The sequence below is a fragment of the Pseudophryne corroboree genome, chromosome 6 (assembly GCF_028390025.1).
Source record: "Pseudophryne corroboree isolate aPseCor3 chromosome 6, aPseCor3.hap2, whole genome shotgun sequence".
Classification (NCBI taxonomy): Eukaryota; Metazoa; Chordata; class Amphibia; order Anura; family Myobatrachidae; genus Pseudophryne; species Pseudophryne corroboree.
In genome coordinates this window covers 224,197,382-224,221,456 of record NC_086449.1, presented here as the reverse complement: position 1 = coordinate 224,221,456, position 24,075 = coordinate 224,197,382, and positions in this window count along the sequence as shown.

Sequence of the window (24,075 nt, the reverse complement as noted above, 5' to 3'; positions counted from 1 at the left end):
ACTACTACAAAAAAAATACCCAACAAAAAACAGAACACACACACCGTGACTGTAAAACTTTATTACATACATGCACACCTACATACACACATACTTACCTATGTTCACACGAGGCTCGGTCCACTTCTCCATGTAGAATCCACGGGGTACCTGGGAATAAAATTATACTGACACAATCCAGTGTAGCTTCTGTCCTCTTCTACTTGTAATCCACGTACTTGGCAAAAAAACAAACCGAAAAACCCGAACCACGCACTGAAAGGGGTCCCATGTTTACACATGGGACCCCTTTCCCCGACTGCCGGGACCCCCCGTGACTCCTGGGAACTTTGCGGTCAGCGGTTGACCACGAGTAACCTCAACCGCTGACCGCAAAGTTCCCACCATTGGATACAATGGAGCGCCTATGCGCTACATTGTATCTCTGCCGTGCACAGCCTGACTGAGAGCTCAGGAGCACACAGCCAATCAGGAGAGTGCCACGACGTGGCGCTCCCTGATTGGCTGAAGGGACCCTCTTTAACAGGAGTCACGGAGGGTCCGGGCAGTCGGGGAAAGGGGTCCCATGTGTAAACATGGGACCCCTTTCAGTGTGTGGTTCGGGTTTTTCGGTTTGTTTTTTTGCCAAGTACGTGGATTACAAGTAGAAGAGGACAGAAGCTACACTGGATTGTGTGAGTATCATTTTATTCCCAGGTACCCCGTGGATTCTACATGGAGAAGTGGACCGAGCCTCGTGTGAACATAGGTAAGTATGTGTGTATGTAGGTGTGCATGTATGTAATAAAGTTTTACTGTCACAGTGTGTCATTCGTGTTTAATCTCCCTCCAAATCGACACAAATACGAATTTTAGTAAATATACTCCAAAAAAGTATGCAGTCAGCAGAGCATTATTATTATTATTATAATTCAGCTCTATTAGCCCTGAGCCCAAGCTATATACTTTATGCCTCCGTGTGCATCTGGATTAAAGTAGACAGACCACTGCAAGCTTATTACTACTTCAGATAGATCCAAAGGTACAGCAAAGGAATACAAAGCACTTACTACGTCCTTTGTAGCAGGAAAGGCACAGTTCCTCACCCCTGGATTATTAAAGCTAATATTTGCTTTCTTGCCTTTAATGGATTCAGGGAGCCATCAGTTTTATATAACAAAATATATTTGAGTGTATATATATATATATATATATATATATATATATATATATAACTATTGCTACATGCCTAAGAGAAACAAGATACTAAACATTTGCAGCTGTCGTGAGGATTGTTAAAGCGTGAAAAATGCTGTTGTCTCAATTTACTTGTCCACCATCATCTTCTAACATATAGGAACTTGGCTGGTTCAGTATGATATCCCGCTGATCGGGATGCCGACTGTTAGTATATCGACATCCCGAGCAGTGGAATGCCGGCAGGGGGCGAGCACAATGAAGCCCCTTGCGGGCAAGGTGCGCTCACCATGCTGCCCTCGCCATGCTGCGGGCTCAGCGGCTCGTGGACACCCATACCGTTGGAATCACCTACCTCGCCGGTATACCGGCACCGTTATGGTGCCCCCATCGGGATCAATAGCAATGGTATTGTGACAGCCGGGATCCCGACTAGTGGTATACTAACCACATACCAACTGAGCACCTGAACCGAGAATACAGTAGTTAATAGCGTACTTGTATTTGGTAGTTATAAGGCGATTAATCTAGTTGTTTACTATTGCAATTGCTACCAGTAATAGTATTGCAAGTAATATTTTGCTCTGTACTGTTTTGTGTTTTACACATTAACCTTTTATCTTCAGAATCAATTCTCGGAAGTGTTACAGTGTTTCCATTAGCAGTTTGAAATGTGATGAACTAATTATTCTTTCCCAAATATCTTGAACTCTGGTGTTCCTGCAAAATAAACCCATTTATTTGTTGTCGGAAGTGTATTAAATGCATGTTGATGTACGTTCAATGAATTAATGTAATCTTTGGATCTGATACTGGCTTCCCTTCCCTTTCAGAATCCATTTCAAGCTTCTCACACTCGCTTACAAAGCCCTCACCCACTCCTCTCCCATCTACATCTCTGACCTTATCTCCCTTTACACTCCCACCCGTCCTCTTCGCTCTGCTAATGCACGCCGACTCTCCTGCCTACGGATTATTTCCTCCCACTCCTACCTCCATGATTTTTCACGTGCTGCACCACTTCTCTGGAATTCCCTACCTCTCCCCCTCAGACTCTCCACCTCTCTACAAAACTTCAAACGGGCTCTCAAGACCCACTTCTTTACCAAATCCAGCCAAATATCATCCTAAACCCCTGTTCCACGCTCTCTATGTACCCCATCTGTCTCACCCCTGTCTGTCTACCCCTCCCCTTTAGAATGTAAGCTCTCATGAGCAGGGCTCTCTTCCCTCATGTGCTTACCCTTTTCTTACTTTAATAATCTTCAACTGCACCAAATCCAGCAGTCTTCTGCCACGTGATACTTATTCCAGTGTCATCTGCCTATGTAGCTATGTTTATTTACCCTGTACTTATCCTATATTGTCGTCAACTGTAAGTTGCTGTTTTCCTGTTTGATTATTTGTTTATGTATTCTGTAATTGGGTGCTGCGGAACCCTTGTGGCGCCATATAAATAAAGGATAATAATAATAATAATAATAATAATGTGAGTACTGGAGATTAAGAAAGAACAATCTTCCCTAATAAAATAAGTTTTGTTTGGAACAGTCCACAAAATATAATTCCTTGCATCTGAAGCCATCCTCCTTACCTTTCTGTCATAACAAGAGGAATCAAGAGAACCTAAACCAAAGGAACAGTCCTTCCTGACTTGGTAAGATTGAAAAACACCACAATACGGGCCTAGTTTAGGTTGGATCGCAGTGTGCAATCCAACAGGAATTTTTGAGAAAAAGATGCGGGCGCATGCGCAGTGCCCATCCTGTGCATGTGCCTGCATTTTCTGTGGGGGGCCCGCAGAAAATGCGATCACCTATGCCTGTCACTGTCAATCAGGCAGGCAGGCAGGCGGGCGGGGGGGGGGGGGGGGGAGGGAAGAGATGGAGCATTGCGGGGGCGGAGCCGTACGAATGGGGCAGTGTGGCACAAACGGGGGGTGTTGGGGGCTTGATGTCACATGACGCGGCAGGAGGCTTCCTCTATTTCTGCTTGTTGAAGTGGGGGAGGCTCTGGTCAGTATACTGAACGGCCTTGCCCATCGATGGGCGGCCCCCAGCATGCGCTCCAAAGGATATCAAATTCTGCTAATTAGCAGAATTTGCTATCCTTACTGAATTAGGCCATACATTCACACTTTACCTGTCGAGGTATCACACAAGGACTGAGATGCTCACTTTTTTCCATCTTCAGATGTTGTAATACTGCTTAGTGCATATTTAGATCAGCACCAGCCCAATAGTAGGTGCAGATATTACCATCTAAGTATGGCCTCCAATCTGAGAAATTAAGGGGCCAATTTATCACCATTCATATCTAAGGATCTGAAGATGAGGATGTGAGGTGATAATATCAGGACAATTAGCAATGCGATAATTGATTACGTCACATGGACGTAACAATTATTGCATGCAGGGACAAAGCTTGCGACAAAGCTCTTTCCCTGCAAATCACCTTCCTCAGTCTTATTGGAGTATTTTTCACATAAAATACCCTGAGTGTGTGCTGCCTTCGCACCATTGTCACTCCCTCCACTGCTGCTCATATTCATCCACACCCAGGGACCGGTGATCGGTGCTCCAGGAGTGCTGGCAGTCATCAGATCCTCTTCTTGCTGTGTAAGGTGATCTTCCGGATCACAGCATCACTTTAGTGCACCAGGGGTCATGCAACAGTGCAGAGCGACCTGATGACCGGCAGCCCCCACTGTATATATATATATATATATTTTTTACTTTTATTTTTCACAGTGATCACACTGGTTAGTCCCAGCACAGTTTTCTCTGTCAGCAAGGCAGAGAAAGCTGTGCAGGAGGCAGCATATGTGATTACCCGGTGATTATGCGATCTAAAGATTATTATCACAAGGCTCACTGCTGTGTTTTTTTTAAAGTTTTGTTTTAATTAAATTTGGCCAGATCGTGTTTGCCATTCTAAGTATAGGAAATACGATCTGATTACTAAAAAAATTTGAATTAAAGGGTCTGGGGCAGTTTTTCATGAAAGCTGCTCTAAAAGTACTTTACTACATCAAAGTGATACTAAAATAATGTGAAGAGGGTGTGAAAACACCCTTCTTCACATTATTTAAAAACAAAAACAAAGGTAAATAAATCTGCCCCTACTGTAAGTATCTGTATATGCAATCACCTTAAGAACATGCTCGCGACACTCCCATAACACAGATTATTTCCATGCATCTGAATAGCCACCTCCCAGTCACTTCCCTAGAATGCCCAGGACATTTCTAATACATTTCTGTACAGTCTAATGCATGCGCCATACACATTTTTACTGTTTCGTGCATGTGCAGTTGCAAAAAAATAGCTGAACTCATCAGCAGTGCATATGACTTAGAATCATATCCTATACATGGTATTAATGGAGTATTGGCATTTATTTGGGGCAGTAGAACACTCTCTGTATTGTATATTCATCAGTTGAATACTTTCTTGTATTGTTTACGGTGCATCAGAATGATTCTTGTTTTGTATACAGGTCATTAGAATGTTCTTTATATTGTTTGGGGGGTGGTATACATGTGACCGGTAGTCGGGAGACCGACAGTCACATGACCTCCACCAATATCCCGCCCCCTCACTATCCCGAATGTTGGCATGCTGACCAACAGGCACCGAGCCCGCAGCGTGTTGAGCGCAGCAAGCCTGCAAGGGGCTTGCTGCACTCGCCCCTCCCTGCCGGGAACCCGCCGTCGGTATGCTGCCGGGATTGCGCCGTCGGTATGCTGACTGTCGGTCTCTTGACCGCCGGCCAGCCATACCACACCCGTATGGGGCACTAGAAAATCTCTGTTTTGTATATCAGTCACTAGAATGCTTTCTATACTCTATACATGTTACTTCTAGTTTTTATATTGGTCAACAGAATACTCACTAGAATGCTCTGTATATTGTATATTGGTAACTGTAATGATCTCTGTATTGTAAATGGATCAATAGAACTCTAACTGTAATATACTGTAGGGTATGTACATTTATTTGGCAAAATAATGCTCTCTACTTACATAATGCTCTCTAGATTCCTCTTTGTAATCTTTCTCTGCCTAATTTATTATCTATGAAATCCACATAATCCACATAATAGTTTTAGGTTATTTCCACACACCCACCTCTATTTGTGCCTCCCAACCAACCTCCTCTCTCATCCTTTCCCAGTGGGCTGACTATTCGAATCATTGGGATGGCAACTACCTTGATCTTATTTTTTTCTAGACTACTGTATGTTCAGTTTTTAAATTTTTAACTCATCTTTTCTCCCTTCCCAGATCATCACCTTATCTCTTGCAAGCTCTCCTCCATTACTTTTAACTTATCTGCTGTAAAACCTGCTCCCATTCCTGGTCACAGGTCTGTTTTATTGCGCTGCACACCAGGGGGCTGATTCTGAGTCAGAGGCAGTTGCGGCCATCTTTGCATCCTTTGCTGTAGTCACGGTTGAGACTTTATGCTAATGCCTCTACAAAGCTTATCACTGGTATACATCCGTGCAAAGACTGAGACACCCATTCACAGCATCTAAAGACCCTCCACCCTCAGACCTTCCACCCTCAGTTTCACTATTAAAACTTACACCAGCCCTATGGTAGGTGCAATATCTCCATCTCAGTATGGCCATCTATATGAGCAGCTAAGCACCTCTATACGCCATTTTGACATGCCTACGACACTCCCATAAGATACAATATCTCTGGGCATCTTTTTTCCTTCCTCACTGTTACCTCCCAGTCACTGTCCAGGAATGCTCAATACATTTCTGCTACTGTGAGTCTAAATTTGTGCTGCAACTCTGTATGAGCAAAATCAGGACACATTTGTGGTGCATCACAGCTGCATGCACAGAATAAAAACAACGCTTCACTGCATCTGAAATCCCTGCTGCGCCCATCTAAGGCCCTGTATGTAGTATGTTATTCTTTGCACACAAACACTTCCCTTTAGCCTTCAAGCATTTCCTTTAAACTCAACACAACAGGCAAGCTTATCATTTATCTTTAAAATGTTTAACTTTTCTTAGTTTTAATTCACTTCCTTATTAGACAAACACACACTCACAAGCCATCTGCTCACAAATTTGTTGGTGATACATCATTAAAGTATCAATGTTTTTACTGTGAAATTACTGTGGCTTATTGATGTAATATTTGGTTACAATGTTGCTAAACTTATACGTTACCAAATCTGAAATCTATCAGGACCGTAACATACAATATAGATCATATCCCAGTTTAGTGAGACTCATGCTTTAAATAAACCGCATCCTGCACCTGCGGTGATCTCAGAATCCATTACATCCCGTTGCATGTGTATTAATCCAAAATTGTATAATAAACTAAAATATTGAATTAAAAAGTGTAATATAGAATTGTGAGAAACTACATATTATATGAGGTCGTACACAAGAGGTGACATCATAGTGATATTCACATAACTGGAAGCTTGAATCATGTGAATAATATAAACCCCATGGATAATCATTTTTGAAGGGGAGATACACTGAAGATGAGACACTGCAGGGATTATATATCTAACTACAGTATACATACTCTCTTTAGATTAATAATAACTAGCGGAAACAAAGTTCGTATAAGGGGGGTCATTCCGAGTTGTTCGCTCGCTAGCTGCTTTTAGCAGCATTGCACATGCTAAGCCGCCGCCCTCTGGGAGTGTATCTTAGCTTAGCAGAAGTGCAAATGAAAGATTAGCAGAATTGCGAATAGAAATTTCTAAGCAGTTTCTGAGTAGCTCCAGACTTACTCAGCCATTGCGACCAGCTCAGTCCTTTTCGTTCCTGGTTTGACGTCACAAACACACCCAGCGTTTGCCCAACCACTCCCCCGCTTCTCCAGCCACTCCTGCATTTTGCAACTCGAATGCCTGCGTTTTTCCGCACACTCCCATAAAACGGCCAGTTCCCGCCCAGAAACACCCACTTCCTGTCAATCACACTCCGATCAGCACAGCGATGAAAAAGCTTTGTTATGCCGTGAGAAAAATACCTAACTTTTGTGTAAAATAACTAAGCGCATGCGCTCTGCGAACCTTGCGCATGCGCAGTAAGCGACTAATCGCAGTATAGCGAAAATCGGCAACGAGCGAACAACTCGGAAATGACCCCCATTATTCATAAGAGAAGTTTTACTACTTATTTGTCGGAGCTTTGGAGGTCATGTAGCTGTGCATCAAAACAAAGTAATAGCGCTGCCATAATAAAGAAACAATAAGAACAAGAAGTGATTTTTGAGCACTTTACTGAGTTAACACTTTGGAAAGGAAACAAATGTATTATGTTGACTTCAAGCTAGTAATGAATATGGAACTAAACTAAACTAAACTAAACTTTTAGTTCCCACCATTGCTGAATATTGTAAAAATGATTCCTAATCTTGCTACAACATTATAAAGTGGAAAACTGAGAATATACATGTTTTACAATGAGGAATAATAAGGAAATAATATCAATATTACTACTGAATAAGGACAACACAGCATTGTTTTTAAATGAGTCCTTGAGTCCTATTGGAGAAAGAGCGCTATATAAATAAAATTATTATTATTATTATTATTAAATATTCTTTATTTACAAGAAATATTTTTCTTTTTCATAACATAATTCTGTCTCTATTATCTTTATAAATATTTTGCTTTAGATAGCCCTATTATAGGGCACCTTGTAATAAACTACATAAAAACTAGTAAGAGCAATTATAGGTATTGATACCTTTTATTTTTAATTGAATTTTATAAAGGAATCAAATATCATTTTGTGGAAGGGAATGAGTGCACACATCTTTTAACTGATTCTTCGTTTTTTTTTGTATTTATTTTTTTATGTGAACCGGTGTGGTGTCTCTTACCTCTTCTAGGAGTTGCCCTGCTGATGGTGCTTACGCAGCAGGAGGGAAGTACTGTACGTTGGCATGGGTGGTTCGCTCATCCTCCTGCTCCTCAGTTATGATCCTTGATGTCTTCATGCTTGCCACCTGGGGTGGGTGCTTCAAGAAACAGCATGCAAATAAATGTGTCATATATATCTCAAAAACATTCCTTCCTCTTTCCTCCGTTTTGTAATTGGCTTATTAATTTGTTTTTGCAATAAAACATATAATTATACTTTTATGAAGCACACTTTAGAATTGTTATTTAGAGACTCACATTGTTTGTGTCTTGCTTTAATTTCATTAATGAAGTTTCAGACGTTTTGGACTATTTTGTTCACAAGGTACAGTCATAGAACAAGCCATATGCCACTAAGAGGTTGGCAATATAATTACTAATCTTTTCTGTGTGTGCAAGAGAGGGAGTGAAAGGGGGTCACCGTATAAAAGCTGTTGTATGTATGATTATAGGAGGATATTATTTGTCCAACAAGAATAGTATTTTCCTTTAGAGAAAATGTAAGTGGTAATAAAATAAATATACTAACATAGGAGTTAATTATAGTGTAGACCAAAGGGATTAGATTAAGTTATTTTTCAGTAAATTACACATTCCTCGTTTGTTATGTATATTTTTTGTGCATGGTCCCAGTCCCGTTCATGGGAACCACTTTATGTTGTTAATAGGTACAGTAGGTGATCATAATGAACAGTATGTATCCCTATATAGCAATGGTACCTCTGCTTTGAGTTTGGACATTCTAACAAACAATGGTAGCTGCTCAATCATTCCTGGAGATAATTATATATCAGGTGCTAGAAAAGGGGAGGGGTCACAAACAAACAGCAGAGAGGGGGGGTGCTCCCCCCCGCTCCCCCCCCTGGTTTTCCCCCAGCACACTAAAAAAAAGTGTGCTGGGGGGGGGGGAAACCAGGGGGGAAGGGGGGGGAAGCACCCCCCTCTCTGTCTGCTGTTTGTTTGTGCCCTCTCCCCTTTTCTAGCACCTGATATATAATTATGTGCAGGAATGATTGCGCAGCTACCATTGTTTGTTTGCATGTGTGAAAAGTTGAGATGTGCACGGGAAATTTTTCGGGTTTTGTGTTTTGGTTTTGGATTCGGTTCCACGGCCGTGTTTTGGATTCGGACGCGTTTTGGCAAAACTTCCCTGAATTTTTTTTTTTCGGATTCGGGTGTGTTTTGGATTCAGGTGTTTTTTTTTTCAAAAACAGCTTAACTCATAGAATTTGGGGGTAATTTTGATCCCATAGTATTATTAACCTCAATAACCATAATTTCCACTCATTTCCAGTCTATTCTGAACACCTCACAATATTATTTTAGTCCTAAAATTTGTACCAAGGTCGCTGGATGACTAAGCTAAGCGACCCAAGTGGGCGGCACAAACACCTGGCCCATCTAGAAGTGGCACTGCAGTGTCAGACAGGATGGCACTTAAAAAAATTAGCCCCAAACATCACATGATGCAGAGATAAATAAAAAAAGAGGTGCAAGATGGAATTGTCCTTGGGCCCTCCCACCCACCCTTATGTTGTATAAACAGGACATACATAACAAACCCATCATTTCAGCCACAGGGTCTGCCACATGACTGTGGCTGAAATGACTGGTTGGTTTGGGCCCCCACCAAAAAAGAAGCAATCAATCTCTCCTTGCACAAACTGGCTCTACAGAGGCAAAATGTCCATCTCCTCCTCATCGTTTGATTCATCACCCCTTTCACTGTGTACATCCCCCTCCTCACAGAGTATTAATTCGTCCCCACTGGAATCCACCATCTCAGGTCCCTGTGTACTTTCTAGAGGCAATTGCTAGTGAATGTGTCCACGGAGGAATTGATTATAATTCATTTTGATGAACAGCATCTTCTCCACATTTTCTGGAAGTAACCTCGTACGCCGATTGCTGACAAGGTGACCGGCTGCACTAAACACTCTTTCGGAGTACACACTGGAGGGGGGGGGGGGGACAACTTGGGTAAAATAAAGCCAGTTTGTGCAAGGGCCTCCAAATTGCCTCTTTTTCCTGTCAGTATACGTACGGACTGTCTGACTTGCCTACTTGGATGCGGTCACTCATATAATCCTCCACCATTCTTTCAATGGTGACAGAATCATATGCAGTGACAGTAGACGACATGTCAGTAATCGTTGGCAGGTCCTTCAGTCCGGACCAGATGTCAGCACTCGCTCCAGACTGCCCTGCATCACCGCCAGTGGGTGGGCTCGGAATTCTTAGCCTTTTCCTCGCAGCCCCAGTTGCGGGAGAATGTGAAGAAGGAGCTGTTGACGGGTCACGTTCCGCTTGACTTGACAAGTGTCTCACCAGCAGGTCTTTGAACATGTGCAGACTTGTGTCTGCTGGAAAGAGAGATACAACATAGGCTTTAAACCTAGGATTAAGCACGGTGGCCAAAATGTAGTGCTCTGATTTCAACAGATTGACCACCCGTGAATCCTGGTTAAGCAAATTAAGAGCTCCATCCACAAGTCCCACATGCCTAGAGAAATCGCTCCGTTTTAGCTCCTCCTTCAGTCTCTTCAGCTGCTTCTGCAAAAGCCTGATGAGGGGAATGACCTGACTCAGGCTGGCAGTGTCTGAACTGACTTCACGTGTGGCAAGTTCAAAGGGTTGCAGAACTTTGCACAACGTTAAAATCATTCTCCACTGTGCTTGAGTCAGGTGCATTCCCCCTCCTTTGCCTATATCGTAGGCAGATGTATAGGCTTGAATGGCCTTTTGCTACTCCTCCATCCTCTGAAGCATATAGAGGGTTGAAGTCCACCTCGTTACCACCTCTTGCTTCAGATGATGGCGGGGCAGGTTCAGGAGTGTTTGCTGGTGCTTCAGTGTTCGGCACGCGGTGGCTGAATGCCGAAAGTGGCCCGCAATTCTTCGGGAGACCGGCAGCATCTCTTGCACGCCACTGTCGTTTTAAAAAAAATTCTGCACCACCAAATTAATTGTATGTGCAAAACATGGGACGTGCTGGAATTTGCCCACATGTAATGCACGCACAATATTGGTGGCATCGTCCGATGTCACAAATCACCAGGAGAGTCCAATTGGGGGAAGCCATTCTGCGATGATGTTCCTTAGTTTCCGTAAGAGGTTGTCAGCTGTGTGTCTCTTATGGAAAGCGGTGATACAAAGCGTAGCCTGCCTAGGAACGAGTTGGCGTTTGCGAGATGCTGCTACTGGTGCCGCTGCTGCTGTTCTTGCTGCGGGAGGCAATACATCTACCCAGTGGGCTGTCACAGTCATATAGTCCTTAGTCTGCCCTGCTCCACTTGTCCACATGTTCGTGGTTAAGTGGACATTGGGTATAACTGCATTTTTTAGGACACTGGTGACTCTTTTTCTGACGTCTGTGTACATTCTCGGTATCGCCTGCCTAGAGAAGTGGAACCTAGATGGTATTTGGTACCGGGGACACAGTACCTCAAGCAATTCTCTAATTCCCTGTGAATTAACGGTGGATACCGGACACACGTTTAACACCAACACAGCTGCCAAGACCTGAGTTATCCGCTTTGCAGCAGGATGACAGCTGTGATATTTCATCTTCCTCGCAAAGGACTGTTGGACAGTCAATTGCTTACTGGAAGTAGTACAAGTGGTCTTCCGACTTCCCCTCTGGGATGACAATCGATTCCCAGCAGCAACAACAGCAGCGCCAGCAGCAGTAGGCGTTACACTCAAGGATCCATCGGAGGAATCCCAGTTAGGAGAGGACTCATCAGACTTGCCAGTGACATGGCCTGCAGGACTATTGGCTTTCCTGTCTAAGGAGGAAATTGACACTGAGGGAGTTGGTGGTGTGGTTTGCAGGAGTTTGGGTACAAGAGGAAGGGATTCAGTTGTCAGTGGACTGCTTCCGCTGTCACCCAAAGTTTTTGAACTTGTCAATGACTTCTGATGAATGCGCTCTAGGTGACGTATAAGGGAGGATGTTCCTAGGTGGTTAACGTCCTTACCCCTACTTATTACAGCTTCACAAAGGCAACACACGGCTTGACACCTGTTGTCCGCATTTCTGTTAAAATAATTCCACACCGAAGAGGTGATTTTTTTTGTAATTTGACCAGGCATTTCAATGGCCATATTCATCACATGGACAACCGGTGTCTCCCCGGGTGCCTGACTTAAACAAACCACCTCACCATCAGAATCCTCCTTGTCAATTTCCTCCTCAGCGCCAGCAATGCCCATATCCTCATCCTGGTGTACTTCAACAGTGACATCTTCAATTTGACTATCAGGAACTGGACTGTGGGTGCTCCTTCCAGCACTTGCATGGGGCGTGCAAATGGTGGAAGGTGCCACCTCTTCCCGTCCAGTGTTGGGAAGGTCAGGCATCGCAACCGACACAATTGGACTCTCCTTGGGGATTTGTGATTTAGAAGAACGCACAGTTCTTTGCTGTGCTTTTGCCAGCTTAAGTCTTTTCATTTTCTAGTGGGAGGATGAGTGCTTCCATCCTCATGTGAAGCTGAACCACTAGCCATGAACTTAGGCCAGGGCCTCAGCCGTTCCTTCCATGTGTAAATGGCATATTCCGTGTGTAAATGGCATATTGGCAAGTTTACGCTTCTCCTCAGACGCTTTTAATTTAGATTTTTTTTTGGGTCATTTTACTGAACTTTTGTTTTTTGGATTTTACATGCTCTCTACTATGACATTGGGCATCGGCCTTGGCAGACGACGTTGATTGCATTGAATCATCTCTGCCATGACTAGTGGCAGCAGCTTCAGCACGAGGTGGAAGTGGATCTTGATCTTTCCCTATTTTACCCTCCACGTTTTTGTTCTCCATTTTTTAATGTGTGGAATTATATGCCAGTAATATATCAATAGCAATGGCCTACTGTACTGTGCTATATATGTATACTGCTGGTTACCAAAATGCTGCACTGTCCTACTATATACTGCTCACAATAATGCAGCACAGAGATAGTATACTTGACACAGAGCTGCAAGATACAGCAATGGCCTACTGTACTGTACTATATATGTGTACTGCTGGTCACCAAAATGCTGCACTGTCCTACTATATACTGCTCACAATAATGCAGCACAGAAATAGTATACTTGACACAGATCTGCAAGATACAGCAATGGCCTACTGTACTGTACTATATATGTATACTGCTGGTCACCAAAATGCTGCACTGTCCTACTATATACTGCTCACAATAATGCAGCACAGAGATAGTATACTTAACACAGAGCTGCAAGATACAGCAATGGCCTACTGTACTGTACTATATATGTATACTGCTGGTCACCAAAATTCTACACTGTCCTACTATATACTGCTCACAATAATGCAGCACAGAGATAGTATACTTGACACAGAGCTGCAAGATACAGCAATGGCCTACTGTACTGTACTATATATGTATACTGCTGGTCACAAAAATGCTGCACTGTCCTACTATATACTGCTCACAATAATGCATCACAGAGATAGTATACTTGACACAGAGCTGCAAGATACAGCAATGGCCTACTGTACTGTACTATATATGTATATTGCTGGTCACCAAAATGCTGCACTGTCCTACTATATACTGCTCACAATAATGCAGCACAGAGATAGTATACTTGACACAGAGCTGCAAGATACAGCAATGACCTACTGTACTGTACTATATATGTATACTGCTGGTCACCAAAATGCTGCACTGTCCTACTATATACTGCTCACAATAATGCAGCACAGAGATAGTATACTTGACACAGAGCTGCAAGATACAGCAATGGCCTACTGTACTGTATTATATATGTATACTGCTGGTCACCAAAATGCTGCACTGTCCTACTATATACTGCTCACAATAATGCAGCACAGAGATAGTATACTTGACACAGAGCTGCAAGATACAGCAATGGCCTACTGTACTGTACTATATATGTATACTGCTGGTCACCAAAATGCTGCACTGTCCTACTATATACTGCTCACAATAATGCAGCACAGAGATAGTATACTTAACACAGAGCTGCAAGATACAGCAATGGCCTACTGTACTGTACTACTATAATTATATACTGGTGGTCCCCAGTCCCCACAATGCAGCACACTAAGCACAGATATTTGCAGCACACTGAGCACAGATATGGAGCATTTTCAGGCAGAGAACGTAGATATTTTCAGCACACTGAGCACAGATATTTGCAGCACACTGAGCACAGATAACAGAGCTTTTCAGGGAGAGAACGCAGCCACGTCCTCTCTGTTCAATCTCCAATGCACAAGTGAAAATGGCGGCGACGCGCGGCTCTTTATATAGAATACGAATCTCGTGAGAATCCGACAGCAGGATGAAGACGTTCGGGCGCGTTCGGGTTAACCGAGCAAGGCGGGAAGATCCGAGACTGCCTCGGAACCGTGTAAAATAGGTGAAGTTCGGGGGGGTTCGGATCTCGGGGAACCGAACCCGCTCATCTCTAGTGAAAAGGCATTGAATTGGAGCAGCATTTGGAAGGCATGCTGTTCCTTGTAGTGCTAATGGGAGATCCTGGTGGTGGCTCCCAGGTAAGCTTGCCTTCTGTCTGGATGTGTTTTAGTATGAGACTTTATCATGCTGCCTTACTGTAGACAAATCTCATGACGCTATTATGTACTGCTGTGACTACTGATATCGGACCTTGACGCATCTCAGCAGCTAAACATGTCTTTGTAAATGCATGCGACCAATTTCTCTGAAATTCTATTACCAGATAGGTTCAGGTTGGACATTCTTCAAGGCTGTGGCATTTACTATATGATACAATACATTTATTGTCATTATCAAACAAATTTGACAACGAAATTCGGTTTGTACAACATACCAGACAATGGTAAAAGACATAAAAAAGGTATAAAAAGAGCCAGTGCCGAAACTAGGCATTTTAGCGCTGTATGCAAGAAACGGCATTGGTGCCCCCCCCCCCATGCAAGATAGGGGCAGTGCGCGCCACAGGCGCGCAAAACATATATAGGGGCGTGGTTTCATGGGGAAGGGGCGTGGACACAAAATAATACCAATTCATACTACGGTGAATAGTAGTCTCCAGTATTCAAATTACACTGCACAGTAGTGCCACTACACCAGGTAGAGCCCCTTTTACACATTACAGCAGACAGATTCCCCTTTTTACACATTACGGCAGACAGCGTCCCCCTTTTTACACATTACGGCAGCCAGTCCCCCTTTTTACACATTATGGCAGACAGCGTCCTCTTTTTACACATTACAGCAGACAGCGCCTCCTTGTTACACATTACGGCAGACAGCGCCCCCCTTTTTACACATTACGGCACACAGTGTGCCCTTTTTACACATTACGGCAGACAGCGTCCCCTTTTTACACAGTACGGCAGACAGCGTCCCCCTTTTTACACAGTACGGCAGACAGAGTGCCCTTTTACACATTATGGCAGACAGCGTCCCCCTTTTTATACATTACGGAAGACGGCGTCCTCTTTTTACACATTATGGCAGAGAGCGCCTCCTTTTTACACATTACGGCAGACAGCGTCCCCCTTTTTACACGTTACGGCAGACAGCGTGCCCTTTTTACACATTACGGCAGACAGCGCCTCCTTTTTACACATTATAGCAGACAGCGTCCCCTTTTTACACATTACGGCAGACAGCGTCCCCTTATTACACATTACGGCAGACATTGTCCCCCTTTTTACACATTATGGCCGCCAGTCCCCCTTTTTACACATTGTAGTAGACAGAATAGAGAGATAGATAGAGAGAGAGAGAGAGAGAGACAGACAGATAATTACCATTTCTCCCCGCTGGCAGTCAGGCTCCTCGGTGCTGGCAGATCCCGGGCAGGGGGAAGGAGGAGGGGGACTGGTGCCACAGCAGCGCTATGTAATTGACAGAGGCACCGCTGCAGCAGTCCCCTCTCCTTCCGCATTGGCTGGCCGACGCCGCTGTGAATGCTGGGATGACGGAAGCGCATCCCAGCATTCACAGCAGCCAATGCGGAAGGAGAGGGGACTGGTGCAGTGGCGCCACTACCAATTACATAGCGCTGCTGTGGCTCCAGTCTCCCTCCCCTCCCTCCTCCTCCTCCCTGCCTCCGGTGCTGCTGCTCTCCTCCCCTGCCTCCGGCTACTCCAGCGCAGCGAAACCAGCAGAGGCAGCTTGTAATGAGTCAATTTGACTCATTACAAGCCGCTGGCCGTTGCGCCCCCAGGGCGACTGCGCTGTGTGCCAGGCACACCTGGCACACACATAGTTACGGCGCTGAAAAGAGCACACAGTACCACACATATAAGAGATAGCACAGTATTATTCCCAATGAGTGTTCATCATGCGCACGGCAGTTGGGAAGAAGCTATTCCGTAGACGATTTGTGCGTGCCTTCAATGATCTAAAACACTTGCCAGAGGGTAACTTACTAAAATGATATGCAGACGGATGGCTAGAGTCAGACAGTATACTCCTAGCTCTATTTATCAATCTTGCTGCAAAGAGATCTTTGACAGTCTGCAGATGCACCCCGATAATTTTACCAGCTGAGCGAACCAAGCACTCTAACTCTCCTTGCTCAAGGCGGTAAAGTTTCCATACCAGGCTATGATTTCATACAGTTATGATTCATAGGGGGATATTCAATTGTTTGAAAGGTCATTTGGGTGTCTGTTTTTTCCTATCTAATAGACAGAAAAAACACCCAACTGACTTTTTAAACAATTTAATATCCCCCTTAGAGTTAAATAAGGACAGAGGAAACCTAATTGAGCTATTTCCTATAATACTATACCAATAGATCAATGATATAATGTATCAGTGCAGAAATACAGGGGATTATGGTGTCAGGACACCAGGCTGTGACATGACCCCCATATGAAAATGTAAAAAACTTACTTGAGATAAAAAAAGAGTTTTCAGTTTGTTTCTTCCCAAAGAATATCTGCCATTCTCAATACAATAGAGAAATGCATGTAAAATATAAACTCATTTCTCTTCTTCCCTTGTAATGCTTTTTGGGTATATAACATCCTGATGAAATATTTATCTACCAGTTATTAGAGATGAGCGGGTTCGGTTCCTCGGAATCCGAACCCGCCCGAACTTCATGTTTTTTTTCACGGGTCCGAGCGACTCGGATCTTCCCGCCTTGCTCGGTTAACCCGAGCGCGCCCGAACGTCATTATGATGCTGTCGGATTCTCGCGAGACTCGGATTCTATATAAGGAGCCGCGCGTCGCCGCCATTTTCACACGTGCATTGAGATTGATAGGGAGAGGACGTGGCTGGCGTCCTCTCCATTTAGATTAGAAGAGAGAGAGTGAGATTGATTTGAGACAGAGACACTTGATTTACTGGAGCTTAGGAGTACTGTAGAGAGTGCAGAGTTTAGTAGTGACTGACCACAGTGACCACCAGACAGTGCAGTTTTATTTAATATAATCCGTTCTCTGCCTGAAAAAAACGATACACAGTGACTCAGTCACATACCATATCTGTGTGCACTGCTCAGCCCAGTGTGCTGCATCATCTATGTATATATCTGACTGTGCTCACACAGCTTATAATTGTGGGGGAGACTGGGGAGCAGTGCCAGTTATAGGTTATAGCAGGAGCCAGGAGTACATATTATTAAAATTAAACAGTGCACACTTTTGCTGCAGGAGTGCAACTGCCAGTGTGACTGACCAGTGACCTGACCACACTGACCACCAGTATAGTTAGTAGTATACTATATTGTGATTGCCTGAAAAAGTTAAACACTCGTCGTGTGACTTGTGTGGTGTTTTTTTTTAAATTCTATAAAAAACTCATTCTGCTGACAGACAGTGTCCAGCAGGTCCGTCATTATATAATATATACCTGTCCGGCTGCAGTAGTGATATATATATATTTTTTATATCATTATTTATCATCCAGTCGCAGCAGACACAGTACGGTAGTTCACGGCTGTAGCTACCTCTGTGTCGGCACTCGGCAGTCCATCCATAATTGTATACCACCTACCCGTGGTTTTTTTTTCTTTCTTCTTTATACATACATACTACATCTCTTTATCAACCAGTCTATATTAGCAGCAGACACTGTACAGTAGTCCACGGCTGTAGCTACCTCTGTGTCGGCACTCGGCAGTCCATCCATAATTGTATACCACCTACCCGTGGTTTTTTTTTCTTTCTTCTTTATACATACATACATACTACATCTCTTTATCAACCAGTCTATATTAGCAGCAGACACAGTACAGTACGGTAGTCCACGGCTGTAGCTACCTCTGTGTCGGCACTCGGCAGTCCGTCCATAATTGTATACCACCTACCCGTGGTTTTTTTTTCTTTCTTCTTTATACATACATACTACATCTCTTTATCAACCAGTCTATATTAGCAGCAGACACAGTACAGTAGTCCACGGCTGTAGCTACCTCTGTGTCGGCACTCGGCAGTCCATCCATAATTGTATACCACCTACCCGTGGTTTTTTTTTCTTTCTTCTTTATACATACATACTACATCTCTTTATCAACCAGTCTATATTAGCAGCAGACACAGTACAGTACGGTAGTCCACGGCTGTAGCTACCTCTGTGTCGGCACTCGGCAGTCCGTCCATAATTGTATACCACCTACCCGTGGTTTTTTTTTCTTTCTTCTTTATACATACATACTACATCTCTTTATCAACCAGTCTATATTAGCAGCAGACACAGTACAGTAGTTCACGGCTGTAGCTACCTCTGTGTCGGCACTCGGCAGTCCATCCATAATTGTATACCACCTACCCGTGGTTTTTTTTTTTTTCTTCTTTATACATACTACATCTCATTATCAACCAGTCTATATTAGCAGCAGACACAGTACGGTAGTCCACGGCTGTAGCTACCTCTGTGTTGGCACTCGGCAGTCCGTCCATAATTGTATACCACCTACCCGTGGTTTTTTTTTCTCTCTTCTTTATACATACTACATCTCATTATCAACCAGTCTATATTAGCAGCAGACACAGTACGGTAGTCCACGGCTGTAGCTACCTCTGTGTCGGCACTCGGCAGTCCATCCATAATTGTATACCACCTACCCGTGGTTTTTTTTTCTTTCTTCTTTATACATACTACATCTCATTATCATCCAGTCTATATTAGCAGCAGACACAGTACAGTACGGTAGTCCACGGCTGTAGCTACCTCTGTGTCGGCACTCGGCAGTCCGTCCATAATTGTATACCACCTACCCGTGGTTTTTTTTTCTTTCTTCTTTATACATACTACATCTCATTATCAACCAGTCTATATTAGCAGCAGACACAGTACGGTAGTCCACGGCTGTAGCTACCTCTGTGTCGGCACTCGGCAGTCCATCCATAATTGTATACCACCTACCCGTGGTTTTTCTTTCTTTCTTCTTTATACATACATACTACATCTCTTTATCAACCAGTCTATATTAGCAGCAGACACAGTACAGTAGTCCACGGCTGTAGCTACCTCTGTGTCGGCACTCGGCAGTCCATCCATAATTGTATACCACCTACCCGTGGTTTTTTTTTCTTTCTTCTTTATACATACATACTACATCTCATTATCATCCAGTCTATATTAGCAGCAGACACAGTACAGTACAATAGTCCACGGCTGTAGCTACCTCTGTGTCGGCACTCGGCAGTCCATCCATAATTGTATACTAGTATCCATCCATCTCCATTGTTTACCTGAGGTGCCTTTTAGTTGTGCCTATTAAAATATGGAGAACAAAAATGTTGAGGTTCCAAAATTAGGGAAAGATCAAGATCCACTTCCACCTCGTGCTGAAGCTGCTGCCACTAGTCATGGCCGAGACGATGAAATGCCAGCAACGTCGTCTGCCAAGGCCGATGCCCAATGTCATAGTACAGAGCATGTCAAATCCAAAACACCAAATATCAGTAAAAAAAGGACTCCAAAACCTAAAATAAAATTGTCGGAGGAGAAGAGTAAACTTGCCAATATGCCATTTACCACACGGAGTGGCAAGGAACGGCTGAGGCCCTGGCCTATGTTCATGGCTAGTGGTTCAGCTTCACATGAGGATGGAAGCACTCAGCCTCTCGCTAGAAAACTGAAAAGACTCAAGCTGGCAAAAGCACCGCAAAGAACTGTGCGTTCTTCGAAATCCCAAATCCACAAGGAGAGTCCAATTGTGTCGGTTGCGATGCCTGACCTTCCCAACACTGGACGTGAATAGCATGCGCCTTTCACCATTTGCACGCCCCCTGCAAGTGCTGGAAGGAGCACCCGCAGTCCAGTTCCTGATAGTCAGATTGAAGATGTCAGTGTTGAAGTACACCAGGATGAGGAGGATATGGGTGTTGCTGGCGCTGGGGAGGAAATTGACCAGGAGGATTCTGATGGTGAGGTGGTTTGTTTAAGTCAGGCACCCGGGGAGACACCTGTTGTCCGTGGGAGGAATATGGCCGTTGACATGCCTGGTGAAAATACCAAAAAAAATCAGCTCTTCGGTGTGGAAGTATTTCACCAGAAATGCGGACAACATTTGTCAAGCCGTGTGTTCCCTTTGTCAAGCTGTAATAAGTAGGGGTAAGGACGTTAACCACCTCGGAACATCCTCCCTTATACGTCACCTGCAGCGCATTCATAATAAGTCAGTGACAAGTTCAAAAACTTTGGGCGACAGCGGAAGCAGTCCACTGACCAGTAAATCCCTTCCTCTTGTAACCAAGCTCCCGCAAACCACCCCACCAACTCCCTCAGTGTCAATTTCCTCCTTCCCCAGGAATGCCAATAGTCCTGCAGGCCATGTCACTGGCAATTCTGACGAGTCCTCTCCTGCCTGGGATTCCTCCGATGCATCCTTGCGTGTAACGCCTACTGCTGCTGGCGCTGCTGTTGTTGCTGCTGGGAGTCGATGGTCATCCCAGAGGGGAAGTCGTAAGCCCACTTGTACTACTTCCAGTAAGCAATTGACTGTCCAACAGTCCTTTGCGAGGAAGATGAAATATCACAGCAGTCATCCTGCTGCAAAGCGGATAACTGAGGCCTTGACAACTATGTTGGTGTTAGACGTGCGTCCAGTATCCACCGTTAGTTCACAGGGAACTAGACAATTTATTGAGGCTGTGTGCCCCCGTTACCAAATACCATCTAGGTTCCACTTCTGTAGGCAGGCGATACCGAGAATGTACACGGACGTCAGAAAAAGACTCACCAGTGTCCTAAAAAATGCAGTTGTACCCAATGTCCACTTAACCACGGACATGTGGACAAGTGGAGCAGGGCAGGGTCAGGACTATATGACTGTGACAGCCCACTGGGTAGATGTATGGACTCCCGCCGCAAGAACAGCAGCGGCGGCACAAGTAGCAGCATCTCGCAAACGCCAACTCTTTCCTAGGCAGGCTACGCTTTGTATCACCGCTTTCCAGAATACGCACACAGCTAAAAACCTCTTACGGCAACTGAGGAAGATCATCGCAGAATGGCTTACCCCAATTGGACTCTCCTGTGGATTTGTGGCATCGGACAACGCCAGCAATATTGTGTGTGCATTAAATATGGGCAAATTCCAGCACGTCCCATGTTTTGCACATACCTTGAATTTGGTGGTGCAGAATTTTTTAAAAAACGACAGGGGCGTGCAAGAGATGCTGTCGGTGGCCAGAAGAATTGCGGGACACTTTCGGCGTACAGGCACCACGTACAGAAGACTGGAGCACCACCAAAAACTACTGAATCTGCCCTGCCATCATCTGAAGCAAGAAGTGGTAACGAGGTGGAATTCAACCCTCTATATGCTTCAGAGGTTGGAGGAGCAGCAAAAGGCCATTCAAGCCTATACAATTGAGCACGATATAGGAGGTGGAATGCAACTGTCTCAAGTGCAGTGGAGAATGATTTCAACGTTGTGCAAGGTTCTGATGCCCTTTGAACTTGCCACACGTGAAGTCAGTTCAGACACTGCCAGCCTGAGTCAGGTCATTCCCCTCATCAGGCTTTTGCAGAAGAAGCTGGAGACATTGAAGGAGGAGCTAACACGGAGCGATTCCGCTAGGCATGTGGGACTTGTGGATGGAGCCCTTAATTCGCTTAACAAGGATTCACGGGTGGTCAATCTGTTGAAATCAGAGCACTACATTTTGGCCACCGTGCTCGATCCTAGATTTAAAACCTACCTTGGATCTCTCTTTCCGGCAGACACAAGTCTGCTGGGGTTGAAAGACCTGCTGGTGAGAAAATTGTCAAGTCAAGCGGAACGCGACCTGTCAACATCTCCTCCTTCACATTCTCCCGCAACTGGGGGTGCGAGGAAAAGGCTCAGAATTCAGAGCCCACCCGCTGGCGGTGATGCAGGGCAGTCTGGAGCGACTGCTGATGCTGACATCTGGTCCGGACTGAAGGACCTGACAACGATTACGGACATGTCGTCTACTGTCACTGCATATGATTCTCTCAACATTGAAAGAATGGTGGAGGATTATATGAGTGACCGCATCCAAGTAGGCACGTCACACAGTCCGTACTTATACTGGCAGGAAAAAGAGGCAATTTGGAGGCCCTTGCACAAACTGGCTTTATTCTACCTAAGTTGCCCTCCCACAAGTGTGTACTCCGAAAGAGTGTTTAGTGCCGCCGCTCACCTTGTCAGCAATCGGCGTACGAGGTTACATCCAGAAAATGTGGAGAAGATGATGTTCATTAAAATGAATTATAATCAATTCCTCCGCGGAGACATTGACCAGCAGCAATTGCCTCCACAAAGTACATAGGGAGCTGAGATGGTGGATTCCAGTGGGGACGAATTGATAATCTGTGAGGAGGGGGATGTACACGGTGATATATCGGAGGATGATGATGAGGTGGACATCTTGCCTCTGTAGAGCCAGTTTGTGCAAGGAGAGATTAATTGCTTCTTTTTTGGGGGGGGTCCAAACCAACCCGTCATATCAGTCACAGTCGTGTGGCAGACCCTGTCACTGAAATGATGGGTTGGTTAAAGTGTGCATGTCCTGTTTATACAACATAAGGGTGGGTGGGAGGGCCCAAGGACAATTCCATCTTGCACCTCTTTTTTCTTTTTTTTTTCTTTGCGTCATGTGCTGTTTGGGGAGGGTTTTTTGGAAGGGCCATCCTGCGTGACACTGCAGTGCCACTCCTAGATGGGCCCGGTGTTTGTGTCGGCCACTAGGGTCGCTTATCTTACTCACACAGTCAGCTACCTCATTGCGCCTCTTTTTTTCTTTGAGTCATGTGCTGTTTGGGGAGGGTTTTTTGGAAGGGCCATCCTGCGTGACACTGCAGTGCCACTCCTAGATGGGCCCGGTGTTTGTGTCGGCCACTAGGGTCGCTTATCTTACTCACACAGTCAGCTACCTCATTGCGCCTCTTTTTTTCTTTGCGTCATGTGCTGTTTGGGGAGGGTTTTTTGGAAGGGCCATCCTGCGTGACACTGCAGTGCCACTCCTAGATGGGTCCGGTGTTTGTGTCGGCCACTAGGGTCGCTTATCTTACTCACACAGTCAGCTACCTCATTGCGCCTCTTTTTTTCTTTGCGTCATGTGCTGTTTGGGGAGGGTTTTTTGGAAGGGACATCCTGCGTGACACTGCAGTGCCACTCTTAGATGGGCCCGGTGTTTGTGTCGGCCACTAGGGTCGCTTATCTTACTCACACAGCTACCTCATTGCGCCTCTTTTTTTCTTTGCGTCATGTGCTGTTTGGGGAGGGTTTTTTGGAAGGGACATCCTGCGTGACACTGCAGTGCCACTCCTAGATGGGCCCGGTGTTTGTGTCGGCCACTAGGGTCGCTTATCTTACTCACACAGCGACCTCGGTGCAAATTTTAGGACTAAAAATAATATTGTGAGGTGTGAGGTATTCAGAATAGACTGAAAATGAGTGTAAATTATGGTTTTTGAGGTTAATAATACTTTGGGATCAAAATGACCCCCAAATTCTATGATTTAAGCTGTTTTTTAGGGTTTTTTGAAAAAAACACCCGAATCCAAAACAC